A 7119-nucleotide genomic window follows, 5' to 3' on the forward strand; every position below is an offset into this window, starting at 1 on the left:
ACAGCGTGTATTGAAGTCATTTACTTTTTTTTCTAGTTGTTGTCCCTTTCTGATTGTTCTATATGAACATTAATTGTATAAATAATTAGATATAGCTTATAGAGATTTGTGCATGGTTGTAAAACATGTTCTCATGTTGTGAATAAGGGTTTGAAATTAAGCCTAAAGTCCGTAGGGTCCATTTCCCGAGGAACATTAGTTCCCTCTGCTCACTTTTGAGGCAAAGTAGATATTTTTACACCCCCACATATTCAGTCGGGTCTGCTATGTTGGGCTTTTTTTCTCCGTTTGATAAGAGCCGTATTTCCCTTTTTCCATATTCTTCCCCTCCTCGTTACTTTCCATTAGAAGATGCTGCTCATTGGGTGAAACATTTGGCGCATGCGTCTTCTCATCTCTGCATCAGTAAATCTGTGATTGATACCATGGTCTATTTGAGAAAGCCGTGAACGTGCACTTATCCTGGCTATCTACCCCTGGCTTGACATAGCTCCACCTTTTTATCCTGGCTCGGCAAACGTGCAACCGATTAAGCCGCGATGAGCAGATCACACTTAGTCAAGCTGCGCTTTTTCACTTATCCTGGATATCTTTATTCTACTTTCGTGCAACAGGCCCCTGGATGCAACAAAGAACCCTTTTCTCCTGTTTTGTACACAACCCATAGTTTTACAAAACAAGGATAACTTTCACCAAATCCCTCCGTAAAATTACAGTCGGTAACTTTACATGTGTTGACAATAAAGATGCTCACAAAACACTGCACTTGCAATTGCGTTTCTCGTGCACTTTCATGCCCTCATATTCCCAATATCATGTCTCAGACATTAGTTTGAGATGAGAACAGCAGTTGTCAGAAGTGGGACTTGAACCCACACCTCCAGTGGAGACTGCGACCTGAACGCAGCGCCTTGGACCGCTCGGCCATCCTGACTGATCCAACAGAACTTTTAGTAGGACCTGTTTAGAAAATTATAACATAGTAAATTAAACATGTCATGATATAGTAGGTTCTCAGTCATCCATGTCATAGTTAACAAGGGAAGGTTTACAGTCTAAACGACGAAGGACATTAAACGTGTAAGCTCACTTTAAACTAGACGTGGAAAGTTGAAAAGTTGATCTTTTTCACCTGTGCTGTGGCTTAAAAACAGGTTCCACCAAGACTTGAACTCAGATGGCTGGATTCAGAGTCCAAAGTGCTAACCATTACACCATGGAACCTTCGAGAGTCTTGCAAGGATTTGTTAGGCAGTTTCTTTCATAATATCCACATGTATGCTATTGAAGCCAAACAACAATCACAACGAAGATGAAAAAGCAACAATTATTGGCCAACTTAAGTCCTTTAGATAGCTAAGCATTCAGAGGATGTGGGAAAAGCAAGTCAAGAACAGGTTTTAAAGGACTTGCCACAGACAGTGAATACAGCAGTAGATATGTCTACTGTGTAACTTTACATCTGTTGACCATAGAGATACTCACAAAACACTTTACTTTCAATTGTGTTTCTTGCACAAATTCATGTCATCTTGAATACAAAGAACTGCTAAGTTCTTTATTCCCAATATCATGTCTCAGACAGTAGTTTGAGATGAAAACAGCAGTTGTCAGAAGTGGGATTTGAACCCACGCCTCCAGTGGAGACTGCAACCTGAACACAGCGCCTTGGACCGCTCGGCCATCCTGACTGATCTAACAGATGTTCAGTTGGACCTTTCTCAAAAATTATAATATAGTGAATTAAACATGTCATGATATAGCAGGTTCTCAGTCATCCATGTCATAGTTAACAAGGGAAGGTTTCTCAACTGTCAGCCCAAATATATGGAGACATGGAGACATGGAAGAAAGTCTCCAGGGTGGCAATGTGCTTGACAATGGCAAAACATTACGCCGGATGTGAAGGCAATGTGCAATACAGGCCAAATCCTATGGTGGGAATCAAGATCCACCAATGTTTCTGTCCACAATGTCCACCTGAATCCAGAAATGTCCCTGCCAGATGGGAAATAGACTGACAATTGGATCAACATTGTGCAATTATCTTCAAAATGTCCAACTGAGTCCACAAATATACCTACCAGATGGGAAATAAACTGATAGCTGTCTTCATGGTCTAATCGTGTCAAATATTGCCGTACAATGTCCACATTGAGTCCAGATGTGTCTGTTTTTGGTTGCTGATGCACTATACTGGCCCATTCAGGATGAGCACTGTATACTCTGACTGCAGCAACACAAGTTCAAATTTCAGTGATACCTAATTTTTATGGTGTTTACATGACTGAATGCAAAGCTAAATTCATCCAGGATAACTTGAATATCCCGGCTTAATCCCTTATCCTAGTTTTGTGCAACAGGCCCCTGGAGTCAGCCATGTTTATTGGATGCTCTCCAGTTATTGTTGTTGTAGACTAACATTGTATTTTCCTACTTTGGGGACTTTTCATTTCATATTCTTTGTCTGACATTTTCTATTCCCTGTTTGTATTTTCTGTGACTGCATGTGGTTTTAAATCTGTTGGAGTTTCTTCAGACTAAAGCAAAGACACTGATGATGTCATCCAAAAGACACATAAAGGACAGCAACCTGTCTCCAGAGGACACTAAAGAATGACGGAGCAGCAGGAAACAGAGCAGCTCAAATAGCAAACAGCTGATTTATTCATCTGACTCGTAGAATAACGCCAATGATTGACTTGTTTTAAATGTCTGGGAATGTGGAACAGCTCCATGCTGACTACCTGAAATAAAACAAGGCCACATGCTGATTATTGGGGACTTGATTTGATGGATTTATTCTTCCTGTTGTGTCTCTGTTTAAACTCCTAATTTGAAGGTAAAGTCAGCGTCCACTAAAGGTTGTGTTGTTGCTGCTGACGGACTCAGATTATTATTCTAAGTGTGTGACAACATTATGGGATGGATCCCTACAGAGATAGACCTTTTAGTTAAAGAGGAACATCCTTTTAGTTTAGATCCTTTAGTTTCCAACCAGACCAGAGTGGTGATTGTAGGAACAGTGGAAAGAACAGTTCTATTTGTCATAAAGTTCCAACGTTAAGTTTTTTACCGCCAGTTCAAAATGGAGCTGAACACGGAGGAGGATTCCTCCCTAACGGCCGCTCTGCTCTGCTCCGTGCCCCCGCTGTCCGGTAATAGTTAAAGCAGATAAAAACCTAAAGAACACTCAAAAGCTTCAAATAAAAGTTACTTAAGAAGCTTCTTCATGTTCAAGAGAAGACCTATTTCCAGCCAGACTATGAATTGATTCATGAAATCCCTGTTATTGATGTGTCGTCAGTCCCATATGGTCTAGCGGTTAGGATTCCTGGCTTTCACCCAGGTGGCCAGGGTTCAACTCCCGGTATGGGAATTGGTATTTAGCTGGTGAAGATCTGCAGCAAGGTCAGTACTGTATAATCAGAGCTGTAGTTACGTATGTACCCTATGCCCTGATAAGCATTTGTCAAAAACCATATAATGCTAATATCTAGACATGATATGCATAATCTCTATAATCAAACATCAGAAAACTATAATTAGACACGGTGGCGGTGAAAACCTGAGTCCTTATTGCCAGACTGGACTTATTGCTGTGTTTTATCAACAAGTGATGTTGCTGTGATGTCCTGTTCCTGGCATATCATTTATATATTTATGTATTCATAAAATCACTGTTATTATTCAACGTGTCAGTCCCATATGGTCTAGCAGTCTGGATTCTGCCTAAATAACCTTTACAGACATTCTTAAGGAGTCCTCTGCTAACTACAATCAGTAGATCTGAGAAAGCTTTCAGTTAGTTTGATTTTACATTCATTTGGCCTAAGTGGTGTCAAAAAGGTCTTGGGTGCTGCTCCTAAAGACTTCTAATAGTAAGGAAAACCCTGGACCAATGGCAGATAACATGGAGTTAGAGCAGGTTGTTTTGCTGGGAGAACCTGCATTGGCAAGATTCAGATGAAGTAGAGAAGGACAGTTTTTATTCATGCAGGACTAGAGTTCGTCTTTGCCAGCTGAAAATTCTCATACCGGGAGTTGAACCCCCAACTTAACAACTTGTGGAACCGACCTTGAGTTGCTTAAAGATCGAGTTCCCGCTCATAAATCATCACCTAGACGCAGTCTCTGTGGCGCAATAGGTCAGTGCAGTCGGCTGTTAACCGAAAGGATGGTGGTTTAAAGTCCACCCAGGGACGGTTGTTGCTTGAATAACCGGGTGTGAGCCAACTCTGGGATTTATCTTTCTACAGTAGACCATAGAGCAGCCCAAAGATAACCCAAGTGGCCTTACCTCACTTAGAAGGTACAGTTCTGCAAACCATGGACATATTAATCTTTACGGTCATTGGTATGCAGTTCACTTGAGGTAATACAATCAAATACATAAGGCCCCCCCAACAGTTTTGTGGTACGTGCCGTGCAACTGTATGTCAATGATCAAGCTTGTTGCTGTGACCAAGAAACCACCAGCAAAATGACTGATACATCATCAGTCAGCTATTGCCTCCCCAAGGAAGCTAGCATACACACACACTTCCCATTCTTGTGAATGTGATAACACAGGATCCCCTGGAGGGAATTTCTGATTCATCAGGGGCTGTAGCTCAGTGATAGAGTGCACTTTCAGTCTCAATGCCCAGATGTATTTCAATATTTGAAGTGAACATTGTATTGCCCAGTGATGGTGGTATAGTGGTGAGCATAGCTGCCTTCCAAGCAGTTAACCTGGGTTTAATTCCCAGCCATCGCAGTAGCTTTCTTTGAGTTGTGTTATGTGCTTTTTTTTTACAAGAAGTCAGCAGAAAGGTTACTTGCCCAACCTGGTTTGATAAAACATTAGATCTCTTTGGGCTGCACAATTATGGCCAAAATGATAGATCAATATGGAGATCACGATTACTTCTAACAATTATTTGTTGATTTTCTACTACAAAGTGCTGGAAAGGAAGGTTTCGCCAATCATTGAACCTCAAGTTAACAAGGAACAATCTCAGCAAGGTGATTGATGGATGATTCTTGTTACTTCACCAAGTTCAGCCCAAATGACACAGCTCTAAGTCATCACATTGTTCTGCTTCCAACTATGTATTATATGCAAATGGAAGTGGTGGGATTTGAACCCACGCCCCCAGAGAGACTGGAGCCTTAATCCAGGGCCTTGGACCACTCGGCCACACTACCTGCAAGTATGAGCTCTCTACATCGTGACAAACACCGGCATCGTAACTAAATGTATGCTTGTTAATGTTATTGGAAAAAAAAACCTTTGCAAAGAAAAAGCCAATAACTTATTAAAAACTGCTAATACTTTATTAAAAAATGTTATCACACTTTGTCATTTTTCTCTGGCATTGTTGATTATTAGAATATTGTAACCAGCATTAAGTGAGTAGGTTTAGTTCTGTGTGAATATGGGCTGAGCATTTACCTGGGCTGAATTTATGAACATCTTCTTTTGCATATTCACTTTAAAGAGCCATTACTCCTCCAACTGCCAACTATTGTTCCAGAGACAGTAGGATATACAGTTTTAGATTGGAAGGTAACTGTCCAAGACCAAAGACTTCATTGAAATACCTCAAGTAATCAAAACAAGGGGGGTTCTGCTTGTGCTTTCTTACCAGCAAGTTTCTGGAGGTCCAAATGGGATCTTTGATGGCGGCAAAGTGTATAGCTGTAAATCTGCTCCCTAAAAACAATAACAGGTCCGGCACTCCTTTCCCTCTTTTCTCTTTTGGCTTCTTCATCACTCTTTTTTGCACTCGTTCCCACTTGGACCTCTACAGGAAATAAAAGATGGCTCGTTCCAGGTCTAAAATCACTTAAAAAAAGAGCTGATGAGTAAATCAAAGCTAAAATCACTGCCTTTTTTAAAACTCCAATGGGAACAGTCAACGTGTGAGCAACCAGGGGCCTGTTGCACGAAAGTAGAATAAAGATATCCAGGATAAGTGAAAAAGCGCAGCTTGACTTAGTGTGATCTGCTCATCGCGGCTTAATCGGTTGCACGTTTGCCGAGCAAGGATGAACAGGTGGAGCTATGTCAAGTCAGGTGTAGATAGCTGGGATAAGTGCACGTTCACGGCTTTCTCAAATAGACCATGGTATCGATTCACAACCCAAGAACATGTTTTACAAGCATACTGTATGCACAAATCTCTATAAGCTATATCTAATTCTTTGTATAATTAATGTTCATACAGAACAATCAGAAAGGGACAACAACTAGAAAAAGAAGTAAGTGACTTCAATACACGCTGTGAGCATATGTAAAACAATATACATGTTTTATTCTAAGTGACCGCACCAAAATAAAAAGATTAAGAAGCATTGTGGTGTTCCCGGTGTGATGAATGTAAACTACATTATATACGTACTGTATATAGGCCACGTTATTAGTCCAGGGATGTGAGACTAATTGAGAAGGTTATGAAACCAATGTAAGCTATAATAAAAAAACATTAGGCCCACTTATTAAGGAGTAACACAAACTGTCCTTTATTAGAGAAGGACAAGCAACAAGAAAATAAAATCATGAATGTATTGGTCTCTGATCAGTCTGCCATTATTATCATCTGGGAATATCACTACATTATTATCATCTGGGAATATCGCTACATTAACTTAATCTTCGGAGCGCGTCCTGTAGAAACCTGAAGCTGAGACCACGGACGCTGCGCTGCTCATCTCTACTTTTACAGAGAGAGTGGACACGGACGTGATGCGCAGGTCCGCCGGCAGGCAGCGGCCACCGGGCAGCGGTTGCACGCCAGGCAGCCTCAACACACTACTGTTCCACTGGGAAAAGTCCCACTCCGCATCAGGGTGCCAGTGCAACCATTCCTAACATCTTTAACAACTGTAGTAGGGTTTAAATCAAACTCGCGACAACAATAGTGAAAAGTAGGCTAATGCATGTTAATAAAAATAAAGCAGAACACATGCAGAAGACAACAGAATAACTGTTAAACACGTTTATTCTGGATCAGCTGATTTGACACATGAGACTCCAGGATTAATCTTAGCCTGGCTGTTAGCCTGCTCTGGACCAGGCTAGCCGCAAAGAATAAATCTCCATGGTTACTTGGCTGGATTTAATTCAAATATATA

General features: G+C 41.0%; 3 non-coding genes across 3 annotated transcripts; 1 reads left to right on the forward strand and 2 right to left on the reverse strand.

Annotated features, from left to right (window-relative positions):
• Positions 1 to 851: 851 nt before the first annotated feature.
• trnal-cag (transfer RNA leucine (anticodon CAG)) lies at positions 852 to 934 on the reverse strand. Its single transcript has one exon. It is a non-coding gene; the product is annotated as a tRNA-Leu (tRNA).
• A 2373-nt stretch (positions 935 to 3307) lies between these two features.
• Positions 3308 to 3379, forward strand: trnae-uuc (transfer RNA glutamic acid (anticodon UUC)). Its single transcript has one exon. It is a non-coding gene; the product is annotated as a tRNA-Glu (tRNA).
• A 1729-nt stretch (positions 3380 to 5108) lies between these two features.
• Positions 5109 to 5190, reverse strand: trnal-aag (transfer RNA leucine (anticodon AAG)). The gene has a single exon. It is a non-coding gene; the product is annotated as a tRNA-Leu (tRNA).
• Positions 5191 to 7119: the final 1929 nt, after the last annotated feature.

The sequence above is a fragment of the Etheostoma spectabile genome, unplaced genomic scaffold, assembly GCF_008692095.1.
Source record: "Etheostoma spectabile isolate EspeVRDwgs_2016 unplaced genomic scaffold, UIUC_Espe_1.0 scaffold00018818, whole genome shotgun sequence".
NCBI lineage: Eukaryota > Metazoa > Chordata > Actinopteri > Perciformes > Percidae > Etheostoma > Etheostoma spectabile.